General features: G+C 29.8%; 1 non-coding gene across 1 annotated transcript; it reads left to right on the forward strand.

Moving 5' to 3' along the window:
- Positions 1 to 16,241: 16,241 nt before the first annotated feature.
- On the forward strand, positions 16,242 to 16,403 carry LOC122268958 (U1 spliceosomal RNA). Its single transcript, XR_006224819.1, has one exon. It is a non-coding gene; the product is annotated as a U1 spliceosomal RNA (small nuclear RNA).
- Positions 16,404 to 19,266: the final 2,863 nt, after the last annotated feature.

Here is a 19,266-nt window from a genome sequence, read left to right on the forward strand (position 1 = left end):
TTCAGTAAGCTATCATTTCTTTGGAGCTATAAAAGGACTCGTAGAGCGTAGCAAGAATCTTACAAGAAAAATGAACGAAAAAAGGTCTGCATAGAATAAATAAAATGTGTTTTGGTTTACCTTGTCAATATGAGTTGAGGTATACATCGATAACGTAAATAAGAATAATGTTCGATATTATGCTGATATATTTGGTATTAGAATCCCTTAGATGAACCAAAAGAAAACATATTGTATTTTTTACATACATTGTTAGACATATGTGCTGTTAGTCTAATCATAATACCGTCTAAATTTTCTGAAAATAAATACAGAGCTTTATGACCTCATATACTCTATGCTAACACAGTGCTGTGGTTCAACTTGAATGAAAATGTGGTCGAAGTAACGGCAAATTTGTGCAATAGTAAGTTTTAAGATAGTCTATAGTTACACCTTAAATATTATAAACGAAAACTTAAACGATGGTTTTCTTTAAAAAAATGTATGATTTCTTTGAGAAAGGAGATAAAACGAATTACCTAGTTTCCCTCTCTTTCAGTAACATTTGTTTTCTTTGGAGCCATAAATGAACTCTCAGAGCGTATTGCGAGTCTTACATGAAAAATTAACGAAAAATGGTGTGACTAAAATATTAAAAAATAATTTCAGTTTGTCTTGTCAATAGGAATTGATGTATACATCGATGACGTAAACAAGAATAATGTTCAATATTATACCGATATATTTGGTATTAGATTCATTTAGAAGAACCACGAAAAAACATATTTTCACATACACTGTTTTGATATTTGCTATTGCTTTAATCAGATATATGATTCAGATTTGCTGCAATCTAAATACAGTGCTAATTACACAGTACTATGGTTCAACTAGAATGAAAGTATGATTGAATTCAACATCGTATTAATGTTTCAGCAAATGTGTAGAATAGTATGAGTTGAAATATCCTGCACCAATTATACAACGAAGTTAGGCAGGAAGTAGTTGAACTTGTTTATTAATTGTACAAAATATAGGACACATTTAAGCATTTTGTTGCTCTTCAATGCATATGGTATATTTTTTTCAACTAGCTGAACCTTTAAAGCACTTATGTAATCCAATTTTCATTCCTGAGTAAAAAGAGGAAGAATATTATATAAGAGAGACACAATAAATTCTTTTCCTCTTTTATCATCAAGTTTATGAAATATGGCCACATAAAATAAATGAGAGACGGCTACTTTTCATTAATACGTGTTGACATGGAAGAATTTACCCCGACCCGCCCTTATTTAGGGCATACGGGTAAATGTTTATTAAAATCAAAAAAAAAATATCCAGAGAACAGCAGAAACATAAATTACATAAAATACACATCAGACATGGCAACAGCCCATGAACATGGCGGGCGTAGAACAGCTAAAATCATGTAAGGTGCTAAACATTAAAACAGCAATATATTAAAAGTGTCAATTAAAAGAATAATTTAAAAGAGCAATTTAAAAGATAAGCGTGCAATAATTACAAGAGAACAATATTGTAAAACAATTAAAAGCCTTACTATTAAAACCAATTAAATAGTACAAAAATAAATAACAATAAAATTGGAGCAAGTAAAAGAAGAAGAGTTNTATGGTACTTTAAAATGCAAAAATAGAAGGATCGTATGGTCCTTAAAAATTTAAAAATAGTAGGATCGTATGGTCCTTAAAAATTTAAAAATCGGTAGCAAAAATGAGAAAATAAGATGCATTTTAGACCACGCTTAATATCTCCAAATAAATAAATCAAGTTACGAAATTTTTAGGTTCGTTAATGATTTCGCTTCGGAATTACAAGATAAAAGCTGATAAAATGAAATCCTTAGCTTTTTTATTAAAATATTGAAACCACTTTTTTTCAAATTTCTGACGACCGTACTTGAATATTGCATTTCGATTCTAATGACATAAAACATTATCCGATAGAATTATATAATCAACTCGATAGAGCTCTACATATTATCCGATTCCAAATATTTATAATTTGATGAATATCCCTGTTCTAACTGTGGAGAAGAAAACAATTACACAACTGGAAATGATAACTGGAGAGACCGGGTTAGCCTGGTTAGTAAGGCACTGTCGTGGGTTCGATCCCCGCCGACTCCTCGCGCAGTAAATGGTGACTGATGCACGTTAAATCTGTCGAGTCCCAAAGTCCTCCATGTTCCCATAACAAATCATACCTCTGGGGTACTGATCCAAGAGTTTTCTTGTCTTCTGAATTGGTTCAAAATTACAAGACTATTGAGTTGAACATTAGTAGTTGTAAAACTAAAAGCTGGGTCGGCTGTTCAACGACGGATTCAAAATTTAAAAAAAAAAGTGTTAACTTGATGAGCAATGCAAGGTTCTTGCCATGGCTCCGTGAAACATGCAAAAACTTCGAAAATCGTTACTAAAAATATTGGAAATATTTTCGGAAGTAATTTATTTCAATTGTGCTTTAGATTTTGTTTATTAGATTGTTTTTATTTATTTCCCAAAGTAAAGTTCATTCCTTACAGCTTAGTGTAAGTTTTTCATGGTAAACTATATGAAATGTGTTATATTCCTCACATTTTCTTCATCTTTCTTTTACTGTATTTGATGATCATCTCACATTAAGAAGAGATGGCTGTTTGTCAGTTTAATTTCAAATAATTTTTTTAATATTTTTTTTAATATTTTACATTGATTGTTAAGGTATCTACTTTAAAATAGTATCAAATTTTTAACAAGCTTATAAAATATTTCACAATCTAATAAATTTCTGAATTGAATCATGTATATAAGAGAAATTACTGAAATAACTTATGCGAAATAAATACTTTTTATTATACTGTTTTTAACAAAATCAATAATCTCGTGTAAAACTGAATTAAATGGAAAATAATTTCATATTATTAATGAATTAACACTGATATATTAATTAATTGTCTTGAAATATAATTATTCATTTTTACTTTCGTTTTCTTTTACTTTATTGCTTGACTTAAAGTTTTTTTTTATCAAAATAGAACCTAGTTTAATGAGATACGAATAGGTTTTGACTACTTTACGCTTAACTATCTTTTTTTACAGCAGAATAAATGTTTAAGCGCTAATGAAATTATAATTAAGCAAAAACAATTTGTCAGCTTTACATTTTGGTTTTATTTATATCACTTTAAGCTATGTCGTTGAAGTAAAATTTCGAACATCTATGCCTTAATCTTAATTAATACATCGTCCGCTTGACTTTCAAACTTTAGAGTAATTAAGTAACATTACTTGATTAACAGAAATTTTAATTAAATTCTTTACGCTGTCAGTTTAAAAGGAAATAGAAAAGTTGTTGAACTGCAAAATATAAATTGTGATAATTAAAGGTTCAAATGAAACGAGAAGATAAAGGTTTTAAATAAATTGAAAAGTTTAAATAAGTTAAACATAACTCATGGAAGTAATGAAATTATTTCTTTTCAATTAATCTTTTTCTAATTCTCCAGGAAGTATTCAATGGTTGAGGAATTGTGTAGATTTAATAAAATTGTTGCAAAACATATATTTTAGTAATTAAGATTATGAAATTAAGATATTCTTATTAGCTAGAAAATGAAGCTTATTTTTAAACGAAAAATACTTTTACCCGAAAAATGAAACATACTTTTACTGACAAGTAAGGAATATTTTTTTACTTTGAAAATTTGTTTTCTTACATGAATATAGATCTTGAAAGTTTGGGGCATTTAATAAATTATTTAAAATTTTTAATTTACGAAAAGTTTTTGAGTAAGACTTTTTAAAAATAATTTCCATACAATTTCAAAGCATCTATTATTAATATAAAGATTTTCATAAAAAAAATGTTACTTGAGCAAACATAAGTTACAACTAGCTTTTTATTTGCATGAAAAAACTACGTCCTTTTGTTCACGAAAAAAAAAAGTAAAAAAATTGAAAAAACTTTGTAGGAGACTTATAATTTTTAAAAAACTGATTAATCGCGAAATGAATAACTCACAAAAAAAACAAGCTTTATTTGCGACATTTAGCTACTATAGTAGTTGCTCTGATTTAGAAATTTGTTTTAAATTAGTTTCAATCTTTCAATACACTCGCCATAAAAGGCAGATGCTCGTGTTCTCAGCCTGTTCTGCACGCTGGTCTTCAGCTTGTTGCCTGTGTCAAAGTGTTATCTTCTGGTCAGCGTTTCACACGAAGTTTCAAGTGTCACAGAAACGTTCCATCTCAACTGCTGGTGCTACTTATTTTGAATTGAATTATGTAGCGGATATGGATTGGAATCATATGTATTTCTCTTTTAACTACTCTAAGGTCATATCACTAGTTGGAATTTTCTTTTGTAATAACTAAAATATACCGAAGAAAATTTCAAAGTATCTTCTCTTAAATTCAGTGTCTGGAATTGAAGAAAGCTTCTGTGGACATTGAAATCTTTGTTTAAATCAAACGATGTTCAAATGATGTTCCATCTTCTATGTCTAGAACCATTTATTTAGTATTCAATTCTGTACTGGAGTTTGATTAAAATCATAGGTATTTCTCTGCTTTTTTTATTCATTGATATTAATGTCATAACATTGACTTGAATTTTTTTTGCTGTAGCTAATATATAAACATGACAATTTCAAAATATCTGCTCTTAAGTTCAGTGTTTGAAGCTGAAGATGAACATTTCTGTGGATGCAGAAAACTCTTCGTTTTAATCAAGTGACGTTCAAATGCTGTTCCATCTCAACTTCTGTATCTGGAGCAATTTATTTAGTACACAATTCAGTACCGTATTTCGATTAAAATCATAGGCATTTCTCCGTTTTTTTCATTGATTTTAAGGTCGCAACATTGTCCACGTTTCTGCAAACACGGAATTCTTCGTTTAAATCAAGAAGTTCAAATAATGTTCCATCTCAACTTGTATGTTTGGAGCTATTTATTTAGTACTCAATTCTGTACCGGATTTTGATAAAATCAATCTCCGTATTTTCTTAGTTATAGATGAAAGGTCATAACATTAGCTTGAATTTTCTTTTGCCATGACTGAAATATAAACATGACAATTTCAAAATATCTGCTCTTAAATTCAGTGTCTGAAATTGAAGATGAACGTTTCTGTGGACACGGAAATCTTCGTTTAAATCCCCGAGAAAAGTTCAGAGTCTTTTTCCCCAAATCCAGTTTCTTTTTCTTGTGTTTTCTAACCTTTCTTTCCTCTTTATCTCTTATCAGTTTTTTTGAGAACAGATTTTTAAAAATAAGGAAGAAAAAAAAAACAGAATCGACAAACCCAAGAATACTTCGGACGAGAATCATACAAAGGCAAAAGAATGAAAAAATAAAGAAAAAAGTAAATGGCTTGCTGCTTTCTGGGGTGGTAAGGAATTTTTTTCTTCTTCCTTTTGCTTTTGACGACGTATATAAGACTTAGATCACGTTTGTTTCGAAAAAAAAGAGGGATATTTAATTCCTCTATTGCACTTTTTCTTACTATTACTATCCAATGAGTACTAACTTTGAAGTTTTCTATTTCATTTTGTTTTCTTTACTGCAAAGCAGAATAATGTTTTAAAGACTTTTTTTATGGTTCCGATAAATAAAAAATGATTTTTTTAATATTTTTTTCTTATACATTTTCAATATTTTTTATACTTCAAGCTTTGAGGTTAATTATTTAAAGAGGAACAGTCTTTATGGAAGAAAAATGCGGCTAAAATGAATGTTACGGGGATAATACGAGTTCAAGGTAGAGGGATAATGTAATACAAAGATTTCTCATTTACTTGCCAATCCCCTTTGATTATTGCAGTTTACAATAAACAATAAGGGTTTGCCATTGTTAAAGGTTAAATAAAAATGAACTCAATTTGTATTTATGTTAATTTATTATGCATCGATAATATGTTGTTTCTCAAAATATTTTTTTTGGATAAGTTTTTGTTTTATTTCTAATGTCTGGTGTATAAATAGTTTACTATTTTTTTTTCTTGCTACGAATTCTTCTTTTCTGCTTTTGACAGAAGACTTAGAACTAGACTGTTTCGAAAAAGAGGACATTTACTTTTTTTTACTATCAGAAAGTAATGTCATATTGGGTAGAAAGTAATGTTCTTTCTGCACATTTCGATAATTGTTTATCCCTTTTTTGCTTATTGCGTACTTCAAAGTCGTAGCAAAGAGATTTAAAGGTTATAGTAACTTCTTCACTCAAAATTAATTAAGTCTAATTTTTAACCTGAATCGGTCGGTACCAGATCTTTACTGTTAGAAATTTCTCGGAAAAATGGTAAAGTAACAATTTATTTTATTGTTGTTTTACCATATTCAAACAACAATGACAATGTTTTACCATATTCAACATGTTTTGTTGTTTTACCTTATTCAACAAAACAATCAAATAACATAAATAAGATGGTATTCAAATTTTTCACTGTGAGAAAATCCGTTTATTAACTGCCTTCACTTAATACGGATAAATAACCAGGGTTTTACTGTCGCACCATCTAGACCCATCTAATGAAAGCACTTAGTTCCTTGCAGCGGGGTTCAAATAACAGCTGTGAGAGCAAATTTGTCAATTTGAAGACAGACAGAACTAAAGTCTCGAGTCCCGGCGTCGAATAGTTAAAAATTTACTGTTTGAAATTTCTTCAAAAAAGTGGCTAAATAACAATTTATTTTATTGTTGTTTCACCATATTCAAGCAAAACAGTCAAATAACCATAAATAAGACGATATTCAAACTGTTAACTGCTACAAAAACCGTTTATTAAGTGCTTTTACTTAATACGGCTAAACAACCAGAATTTTATGGCACCAATTAGTCCCACCTAATTAAGCTTATTTACTTGCAGCTGGGAATATATTATAGCCGAGAGGGCTGATTTGTCTTCCTCATGACCGACAGAATATGACTTTGAGTGCTAGCATTGGCACCACAATATTTCCTCCGTTCCCTTCAACACATGAAGAGTTTCCACCAGTGTCCTGCACTCCCCAATTTGGGACCCTGAATGATTCTCTCATTCACGCATAGATGGCAGCACCACAAAGCTGCTAAACTATCTCCCATGTCTCGGTTATTTTTTTGCTACGGTTTTGAAACCATGCTAGTTGTAAACGGTTAAAAATAGTAGAGTTTTGTATTCATAGTTTTTTAGCAATACTATTTGTAAATGGTTTGGTTTCAAAACTGTAAAGGTAAAAAAAAATGTATTTTACTTTAAATTTTACAGTTTATTGAATGAACGGACTGCTGCCTATTATTTTAACATAATTTTAGAATGAAAATTCTAACAGTGCATGTATCTTTCGCCAAAAACCACAACAGTACCAAACATAATATGAACGAGTTTTGTTCGCACTTCAATTAGGCAATACTCTATAGAAATCAATCTGACACTTCATAATTTATGTAAAAAATATGGTCAGTAGGTTTATCAAGCATCGTTTTAGGTTTGAATGCCAGTGGAATTATTTTTCCTTTTAGTTTCTTAATTATAGTACGATACATTAATAACACAAGGGTACAAATTTTTGTTGCTTTCATACAAATGCTTTTAATTGTCTAATTTGTGTGTAGGTATTCAAAAAACTGAAATTAGTTTTGTTCCCAATGCTAGAGAATTTTTAATGACATTTTATTTAAATTTTGTCGAAATGTACAAGTTTAAAAACGTCATATGTACCAGGGGGTCGCATAATTGTTTCAACTAACTTCTAGGTGAGCTAGAACACCTTATCAGAATTAAAATTACATAGTGAACCATGCCCGGAAATATCGTTCGCGGCTAAGGACGCTTCCCTATTATAACCTGTTCAAAAGCATACAAAATAGCAGTTCATTATATTAAAGCACCTCTTGCGGCGTATGATGACTTTTTCGGGATTGGGTGCCAATGAAATTTTAATCCTCTTGATGTGCATTAATTTTCTTAGAAGTTTGTTGCGACATTTATGTGACTCACTGTTATAAACAACGTTTTTAAGCTTAGGCAACTTGACAAAAAGGGACTAAAAATGTTTTTTCTTCTTCTTTTTTTCTTTTTTTTTTAATGTGTAGCTTAAGGAGAGGGAAACCAATTGCAGATTTGAAATCAGTGATACTGAAATATCCAACAAGAAAAAGAATTATTTCCCTAGTGAAAATCATTATGAGTGATGTCTTAGAAATGAAAGAGCATGGTACGATAATGCCCCGAGATATTATTTTAGTTAGTTAAAGCTACAAAACCTAAACTAAAAAGTAGGGTAAAGCAAAAAAATTACCCAACGCTTAGTAGCTCACAAGAAGAAAAAAAACAGTAATTTTCAGCCAAATTGAATGAAAAATGCACAAGTCATATGTGCAAAAATACAGAATTACAAGAAGCGTGTTTCTCGAGTTAAAGATAAAAATGTCCCACTATTTAGTTTGTGAACTTTTTCTCTTTGAATTTCGTATCTATTTCTGTCTAAAAAGAGTATGTTATTAGCTACCATCAATTCAAATTTTTTTTTCTTTTATACCTGATAGAAACCAAATGAAAGTAAAAACATTCTAGATAAATCTGAATGGAACTCCTGTCTTCTGAAGATAAGAAATAAGATGGCAAGTACTTTCATTAGCATTGCTCCCACCCCGACCAATTAGTTGCGACTCTGAAGAATTAAATGTGACCCACCGTCTTTTTCCATTTAATTCTTCTTCTTCAACACTCCTTGAAGAGTAGAAAACTTACCTTTTTTGGCATTAGTTTGAGTTGAAAAAATCCATATTAAAATGTCAGCTTTTTTTTTCAAATGTCATATTTAAAGCTACTTAAAAACGAGTATTATAAAAACTCTTTTAACACAATTAACTTGATTAAAGATTTTGAACTGAATCATTAGATAAATTAGAGGACTTAATAATTATTCACTCAAAAACTTAAAATCCTGTTTATTTATGTTATCTTATATTTAAAGCGTGGTATTAAAAGGATTTTATGCTTATTGATCTTTTGTGCGAAAATGGGAGATTTTATTAGTAACTATCTCTCATTTTTGCACAAAAATTAACTTACTAGTAGAAAATCTTTTTAATGCTACTATTTAAATATAAGACGCAATGGGGAAACAATATTTTTCGAAATTTAACATGAATTCATATTAATTTCTACTTTTAAGCAAAGTTGTCTTTTGCTCAAAATGGAATGTTTTCCCAATTTTGCACGAAAAGGAGACATCCGTAAAAGTATTAAACCGTTTGAATTTGTGATTCAGAATTAAACAGAACTATTTTTTATAATTTTAATGTATAATCTCATTAGCTCATACTTTTAAGATTCACGTCTCTAGCTTTTAAGTCTTTTGCACAAAATGGAATGTTTTTATTAATAAATTTCCTTTTTGCACTTAAAAGTATAGCATTTTTATACTTAACTCTTTAAATTTACTAATCAAGATTCACTTCATATTGATTAGTAAATTTAAAGAGTTAAATATAAAAATGCTACGTCCAGACACAACTATTTTTCTAAATTTAATTTGTGATTACTTTAATTCATACTTTCAAGGGTAGTGGACATATTTTAAAAAAAATAGTTTTTTTTAATAAGCTACGAGAATTAACTGCTCATTTTTGAACAAAATATTACTATCTTTAATGTATAAAATGATGTTAATCGCAACTTCCCTCTGGAATGGATCTAGAATGAAACGATGGAAATTTATTAATAACAAACTTCACACTGGAATGGAACAGAGAGTTTTAGGTTTTAATGCGAAAGATCTTATGGACAACTACACTCTTTTGTACAAAAAGAGAAAATCTCTAAATGTATAAAATTTCCTGATTACTTTCCTTAATTACTTTACTTGATTACTTTGATTACTTCACTTCAGGCTTTTGACACTAACTGTGAAAAAAAAGTATAGTCAAAACTACTAGAATTTGCTAAAATTTATCGTATTTCGTGTTTTACCGTGCCTCTACTGGAACACCAAAAAGCTTGATAATTTTTACCGAAACGCTTTGATAATGAATTTGGTAAAATTAACGATAAGATATGTTTAATAATATGTGATGAAATTTAATAAATGAGGAAAAATTTGGTAATTTTATCATGATACTTAAGACCATGGCATAAAAATGATTTATTTGGTGAAATTTAGTTCTCAGTTTTGCATTTGTTTTCTAAATGTGTGGTAATAAGAAGTATAATTTTGAGAATCAGAATTTCCGATAAATCGTTAGCGCATGAAACCATAATTTCCCAAATGAATGGTTTACATGCCATATATTTTGGTATTTATTACCAGAATTATTTTTTCCAGCAGAAGTCATTACCATACAGTATGGTAATGTCAATTAACCACAATTTTTTCTCTATTTATTATTTACTTTTTAGATGATATCAAAAATGGGTAAGATCCAAAAACAAATCTTTATATTATATATTAGGTTAGGAACAGTTCAGACAGTATTGGTATAAATAAAAAAAAGGGTTTGAAACGATATTACAGACACGATACTTAGTTTTTGTTGTTTCTAATTACCCCCGGCCAATATTAGCAATCCTGCTTGGCGCATTTAGGCGAATTTAATACAGAGGGTACATTTCTTGTTTTTCAGTGGCGACATCTATGGACAAGAATGCGCCACACACGCGTCACAACCAATTTATAGGGCGGATCGAATTAAACATCCATTCATATATCATCAGATCATAGTTTTGACCTGAACCAGAGAACAATCTATCTTCAATTCAATACCCATAAAGGTATTGATTTGTTACTGTGGTCGTGGAGGACTTTGTGACCAGACAGATTTAACGTGCACCAGTCTTCAGCTGGCGAAATATTTAATACACATGTGAAATGTCTCTTACTAATTTTTTACGGTGCTGAAGAAATTCTTTTTCCACGAACTCATTGATTTTATTAAAATTGTTTTACTATTTTAATGCATTGTTTTTATAATTTGATTGCAGTATGTAAACAGGCAATTACCGAAGCCAGCCGCGTTTGACAAAAGCATTTTCTAAACGTATCTCGCTAAATTTTTCTAAAATGTTTGCCCCTTTAGTTTTATATTTTTATAAATGAAGCAACCAACAAATAAAATAAAAGAATCTATACTTTAAATTTATGAGATAAATTACACTGAGACGAAAAAATAATCAAACAATAAATCATATGCATTTTCAAAAAATAATTTTTAAAGCAACTTTATAATTGTTATGTTACTGTTGTTATTGTTGTTATGTTACCTATAGTCTTATAAAATGTTATTTAAAATTTTGTTAAACTAAGTTTAATAACAATCTTGAAATATTTTATCAATTAATCAATTAACTGAGGTAAAATATTAATTATGAAAAAGCAATCGATTCGTTAAATTTTTTTTTCATAACATAAAACATAATTAAGAAATACTTCAGTGAAATGTATTTAAATGTATACAGCTTTTATTTATTTTTTCATCGAAATCCAAAATTTTTAATGATTTTCTAACATAGAATCTTAGAGGAATTTAAAGAAACCACTTTCTTTTACACATTAATAAAATTGACTTTCTCTAACACAATAGGTCATTTAAGATGTTCTCTCAATTTATTTATCCTGTCTAAATGGAATTTAAAAGTTACGTTCGAAAATGTTTGAATTCATTCTCAAAACCAGGGTAAGTTTCAAAATAAAGACAGTATTTAATTTCAAATGTAGAAGAATAAACAAATTTATTCTAAAACTTCGAGATATCCAATAAATTTTTTTTCTTTACTTTTTGTGCAAAGCGCACGCAATTTTATTGACTTTGTTTAAAAAGTTTATCTTACGATGGAACTGAATGCTTTCATGCACTTTTTAACATTCACAATTTATTATATTACGTCGAAATATTTATTTATATTTCTAAATTATTGTTCTAAATCAAAAGTCTATAAAAAGTAAATATTAAACGATTGAAATAATTGTTTTTGGTCATCCATTACAAGTTAAATAAATTGTAGTTATTTGAAATATTGTCCTCAGAAAAAAGAAAGAAAAAAGTATTAGTTTGAATAATTGGATTATGAATGCAGATTGGAAATATTTTCATTGATATTTGTTTTGTATAAAGTAACGATAACAAAGATTAAATGCTTTAAGATTAAATGCTTTTTGGGTAGAGGTTTTAGATGGTTGTTTGAAAGTATTTTCATTACTTATATATAGTATTTGTGTCATGATGGTTCAGTGGGTAAGGTACTAGGCTGTCACTGTGAAGAGCTGTGGTTTGATCCCCAGTCGCGGTTTCAAGCCCATTCAGCTTCAAATCGATGGGCACCGTTTTGTCAGGGAATTAAAGGCTGCTCGTGAGCAGTGCTTATCCTCAATCATGCCGTTGGTCGCGAAATTGTGGAGCCTAAACCTCAATGACCCCCTGGCCAACTACGGGCTGTTGCGGGAATGCATTTTTTAAATATACACTCTATAATAAAAAAATCGACGCACCAAGAAGTAATCGTCCGATTGCTTTGAAATTTCGTATGCATGAATGTTTTGAACAGATATGGCTGGAATGATGTCGGCTGGGGACGTATAGTCTTTAGCGACGAATCCCGCTTCCAACTGTGTCCAGACGATCATCAAAGACGTGTTTGGAGACGCACAGGGCAGAGGGGGGATCCTGCCTTCACTATTGCCCGCCACACCGGCCCTCAACAAGGCATTATTGTCTGGGGTGCCATTTCCTTTGACTGCCGGGCCCCTTTGGTCGTCATTAGAGGTACACTTGCAGCACAGCGGTACGTCGACGACATCCTAAGACCTGTTTTGCTACCGTTCCTTTTGCAGCGCCCTGGGCTGGTTTTTCAGCAGGTCAATGCCAGACCACATACAGCACGTGTCTGCAAGACAAAATAAAATGTCTGCAAGCTTGTCAAACCCTTCCTTGGTCTGCCAGATCGCCAGATCACCAGATCTCTCTCCCATCGAGCATGTCTGGGATATGATGGGAAGGCGATTGCATCGGGCACGGAATGTTGATGACCTCGTTCGACAATTGGATCGAATTTGTCTGGAAATACCGCAAGAGACCATCCGGGAGCTTTATCGGTCTATGCCACGTCGTGTGGCAGCTTGTATCCAGGTTAGAGGCGGGTCAACACCTTATTGAACTTGTTACTGTAACTCCGCACTGTTGTGAAATTTTAATCACCTACTATACTGTGCATTGTCTTCCTATCCACCAATTTTCGTTTCAATCGGACAACTCCTTCTTGGTGCGNTGTTCTTTTGCTTGCAGTCATTTCAGTAAATTTACTCAGGTACTTGATTCATTGGCGTACTTTTTACACTGTTGGCAACTTTTGGATGTTAACCCTTTTCAAGGCCGTATATATATATATATATGTCAATGTGGCATATTATTTTGTTCCAGGAATTTTATATGTTTTATTGTTGATAATAAAAAACTATCCTAAAAAACCAATTATATTACTGTTATGATTTTGTCCCGCAAAGGAATTAAAATAAATGAATATTGATTTGCTTTAAACCTAAAGAAGAAAAGATAAAAATTTGTTGGATCTTGCTATTTTATTGATTTAATACACTTAAATTCTTTTAAGCGTCTTGTTTCAATCGCAACAATAATTTCCTTGAATACCTTAGTTAATAGCGCGTGTAGTTTTTGTCTCGTAATTAAATTACTTATTGAATCTCTTTTCTTCGGTAATTCATGTTTGACAGTTTTTTTTAGCATTAATGAGATATTTTATTCTTGTAATTGAATTAATCTAATAAAGTTAAAGCTGACATATGAATGAACATTTACGACATATTCAGCTTTAATCACATGGCAAAAATTTATCAATTCTTTCCTTAAATTACTTTAAATTCTGGTAATTAAGCTTTGGAGAAATTTGATAATAAATTAGTAGTGCGAGATTTTTTACTTGTTTTTTTTCAAAGCTTTCTTGAGTAAGTTTCTAACATTAAAATTTCAATGGCAATGAGGCTTATTCTTCGATTTGTTTTAAGAGCAGTGAATAATAATAAATAAAAAAATACCATCCCGAATAACTTTTATTCTACGGTATAAATTTTCACGAACTAACAAGGATAAAAAAAAAGATCTATTAAAATTACCGTACTGTATTATAATAATATTTCTGTGGAAAAGCATATTTCTGGCTAATAAAATCAAAATATACGGTATTTAAACCATTCAGTTGGTAATTTTCCGTTCATATCGTAATGATTAACCGAATGGTTTTCTTTAATTTACTTTAAATTTTAGTAATTTAAGCTTCGGAGAAACTTGATAATCAATCAGTAGTGCGAGATTTTTTACGAATTTTTTCAAAGCTTTCTTAAATAAAATATGTGATTTGATTAAATTTCTGACATTACAACTTTAATCACAATAAGGAATATTTCTAATATGTACAGTTGAATTGAGTACAGCGTATAGTAATTAAAAAATACCATCCCGAATATTTTTTATGGATTTTCCCAAACCAAGTGCAAGGATAAAAAAAATACTGCTAAAAATACCCCTCTGTATGCTAATTATATTGCTGGTAAAAACATAATTCTTGCTAATCAAGCGAAAATTTACGGTATTTAAACTATTCACAATGTGTTATAAACAGTACATAACATAGGGCGCAACAGCGTATAATAATAAAAAAATATCATCCGGAATAAATTTTATGGGTTTTCACAAACCAAGTATACAGATAAAAAAAATTTTGCTAAAATTACCGCACTGTATGGTTATTATATTGCTAATGAAAAGTATAATTCTGGCTAATAAAACCAAAATATACGGCATTTAAACCATTTATTTAGTAATTTTCGGTTCATATGGTATTGATTCACTGAATGGTTTATTAATTTACTCTAATTTCTAGTAATTTAAGGTTTTAAGAAATTTGATAATCAATTAGTTGTGCGATATTATTTTTCAAAGACTTCTTAAATAAAATTTAGTATTTGAGAAAGTTTCAAAAATTAAAACTTCAATGGTAATAAGGAATATTCCTAAAATGTAGAGTTATATTAAGTACAGTAAATAATAGTAAAAAATTATCATCTTGAATAACTTTTATTCTAATGTATGGATTTTCATGAACTAAGTGCACGGATAAAGAAATCTTAGAAAATTATGTTAAAACACATAAGTCTGGCTAATAAAACCAAAATATATGGCATTTAAACCATTCATTTTATAATTTTCAGTTTGCATTGTATTGATTGACCAGAAATTCTGGTTTTCAAAGTTATATTTTGCAATACAATACATTTCGAAAAGTCGATAAAATGGCTGGTTTTTATGTCATGCTCGAAGGTATCATGATAATATTACGAAATTTTACCACATTTTCCTAATTTTATAACCTATTATTAAACCATATTTAATTTCTGATTTTACCAAACGTCATAACCATAGCACTTCAGTAAAAATTACACCATAAATACCCCATAAATATCATATGAAATTACCCCATAGAGTTTGTTTTTGAGATATGGGACCAGAGAGATCCCATAAATACTTCTTGAGTTGTGAATAAAAGATAATTTCATCATTTGAACGATATTTTTGTTTTTATTGTTTTAATTAAGAATCAAAAATTCTAACCTACAGTTCTAACTGGATCGTTTTCAATACTAATTTAGTTGTATATCACTAATAAAGAGGGTACCAAACTGATTGACGGTCCTAAACGTTAGAGTTGTAGGAAGGAAAGAAAAAAAAACGATGCCAAGGCCTAAACTTATAGAGGCTGAAAAATCTAAGGCCAAAGAACGTAGACGGGAATACCTTAAGCGTTATACACAAACGGAAAAACGGAAGGATTCTGTTCATAAACGCAAGCGTAGAGCCAGTTCTTCATAAAACAATATGAATCATGGAAATGAATTGAATCGTAAACGTCGTTACAAGTTTTAGAAATATTATTAGAAATGCTATTTCTATTTCATTGGCATTTCACTTGAAATAATTTCATGACGGTAACCAAAAGATAAAATAAATTATGAATCGTAGGTTGTATTTAAATATAATCAGAGGTTTAAAAACACATCACCGGTTGTGAAAAGTATTAACTCGCGAACCTCTTTAACTTTTTCACGAAACCTCACTCATCAAAATGCATATCTTGTATAGATAAGATTGATACGTTACATATATGCAGTTTATTATTTATTTAGAATTTGATAGCATGTATTTACCAGTTAAGAAAAAAGATATTTTGTACTATATATTTCGTAACTTCACATTATGTCATACTTACCTGGCACTGGGGAGGCCTTGATCAACAAGGAGGCTCCCACGAACAGAGGCCTCTCATTGCACTGCGAGTGGTTGACGTTCGCCACATCCACAAATTGTGGTTGCTTGGGGTGCATAATTTTTTGTAGTTGGGACTGCGTTCGCGCTGTCCCTATTTTATAAAAAGAAGATAATTTTTCAGGAAGTGGAGGACTTCTACGAAAATTATTGGTTACCCATGTTTGCTATCCATGCCGTTCAACTTTTTTAAATTTCAACTATTCACAATTTAAATTTTGTGAAGTTTTCGAAAGTAAAATTTTTTTTTTTTTTTTCATTTTACTCTCCGTTTTATTAGGAATCCTTTTAACTCTAATCTGTTGGTGTCTCTTATCATTGGATATACTTATGAAAAAGAACGCCCACTTTCTGTTCAAAGCTTTACAAGCAATTGCAAACAGAGTAATAATGATTGCGCTTGAAGCGAGAAGATTTTCATTCTTCTTTTCTCCAAAACAAAATTTAAAAATTATTACAATTTAAAAAACTGCGAATATTATATTTTTGTGAGACTTCTTACAAGGACATTAATAAAAGATATTGTAGAAACTCTGCCAATTATAGTGATGGTAACACAATCACTGGTGAACACATGTTCTTTTGCTTGCAGTCATTTCAGTAAATTTACTCAGGTACTTGATTCATTGGCGTACTTTTTACACTGTTGGCAACTTTTGGATGTTAACCCTTTTCAAGGCCGTGGTAAGTATACTTACCACCACGTTTTACCACTTTTAATTTAGGTTTCCATTTTTCAATAACTTCAGTTTTCTTGAAGTTAGTTTGAATAAAATTGGTAACCATTTGCCACTTTTAAAAAACGTATAAAAGTTATAAAATACACAATTCCTTTTGAAGTTTGTAGCATTTAAGAAATTTATTTTATAAAAAATGAAAAATAAAAGTCAGTAAGTTCCTAATAGGTCATGTTAAATATATTTGCCACCAAAAAAACGGCATTTTTATAAATATCCAGTGCGATTTTAAGCCAATATATCCAGTGCGATTTTAAGCCAATTCATTTACGTTTATTAACCTATTAGACGCCTATGTTCCTTTTTGAGAACAACTCTTTTCTTCAAAAAGATAAGAAAGGGTAACTCACTTAGCATTAAAGCATTTATTTTACCAAATTAAAATAAACGTTATGGCTCACCTTAATATGTTATTAATTCGAATATTTTTTTTTTACTAAAAATAATGCAATAAAAATTTTAATAAAATCTACCTTGGATCGATAGATTCAATAAATATATATATTTCGCTGTGCGCTTGATAAATAATGCAATACAATGTAATATTCTATTTTAATTTATCAATATTCTCTCTTATATTTTTCTTTGCTTAGTAATAATTGCAAAAAAGGAGAAAAATATGAAAATAGCTTCCTCTTACTTCCGCTAGCATTTTACTTAGATTAATATATTTTTCTTGTTTTGTACAAAATCATGCAATAGAAATGAAATTTCTTTCTCAATTAGTATCATAACTGTACTTAAATTTCGTTCTTTAGTTAAGAAATCAAGCAATAAAAATGTAATATTCTTTTAAAGTGGATTCATAATTTTCATTTTGCAATAAAAAATTCTATTAGAAATATGATAATGTATCCCATTTTATTCATAATTCAACATAAAGTACGTCATTTGTTTCCTAAACAATATTTTTTTCTTATTTGACCAGCGTTCGATAAATACTCTCTAAAAAATTTTATCGAAACACTTTGTTAGAAACCATTTTTTTTATTTTTAAACTCTCGTCTAAAATAGTCATGATGTTGCATGCAAATAGTCATGATGTTGCATAATAATGCAAATAGAAAGTAGTATTTAATAAGCAGTTCTTCTGCAGTGTAGAAAATTCCGAAGAGTACCGGCACTCAGGGTATAGTTGCTTTTTACCGCAAAATCCATTTTTACCAGAACATTTTACGGAACAGAAAACATGATATACGGCAAATTAGGACCACAAAAATGATTCAATACGCAATACCCTTTTAGAAATTCTGTATCAAATTACGGTAAAATGTACCAGCACTCAGGATAACGGTACTTTCGACCGTGAAATCCATTTTTATTGGAGCATGTTACGGAACGGAAAATATGATGCACCGTATTTCTTACATTAATAATTACCATAAAATCACTAAAACTCTCTAATGAAATAAATAGTACTGTAAAAATTACGGTATAATATTTCCTGTAAAAATTGGCATTACGGTAAAATGGATTTTAAGGATGATACGCACAAAGTGTGGTAGTTAATATCGTAATTTTATCTGGTATTTTTTACAGTGAATAATTCTGTATCATTAACTAAGTCTTGTTGCATAAGACAAGTCACGGTGTCGACAATGTTGTTGACAATGCTATTTTTAGAGCAAATAAATCTTACGACGTCATTATTTATTTATTAAACATTGCAATAAAGATAGGATATTCTTCTCCACCTGATCCTTAATTTTATTTTTAATGTATACTTAGTTGAATTTTGCAATAAAAATTTTTTATTCTTTTTTACTCGATCCTTAATTTACTTACATTTCATAATTAATTTACAATTAAATGTTATAAAAATTTGTTGCAGTGTAATTTTAGCGGTGTATTTTAAAACTAATAATGGAAGCAGAATAAAATTGCTTTAAGTACTGATTTTTACTTTACACGAAAATAAATAATTCATTACATTTCCATAAGATAAAATCAAAATGGAGAAGTTTTTTTTTATTCCTTGAATCTAGATAATATCTCTTTTCCTACTAGGTAATGTATGTAAAAGAGACTTATACCATTCCTCCAATGATTGAGTGAAGGATTGAATTGAAACGTGTGCCTTCAACTTTTCTAAAAAAAGATCCGTTTCTAGCAGTCGACGCAAATCAAATGGAAGAAATGTTCGATTGAATACCACATAAGGAGAGTCTCCAAAGTTTCTTTAAGTTGGACGTGTGGGTGAAAGAAGGATTGGACGCGGCGTCCT

The sequence above is a fragment of the Parasteatoda tepidariorum genome, chromosome X2 (genome assembly GCF_043381705.1).
Source record: "Parasteatoda tepidariorum isolate YZ-2023 chromosome X2, CAS_Ptep_4.0, whole genome shotgun sequence".
Lineage (NCBI taxonomy): Eukaryota > Metazoa > Arthropoda > Arachnida > Araneae > Theridiidae > Parasteatoda > Parasteatoda tepidariorum.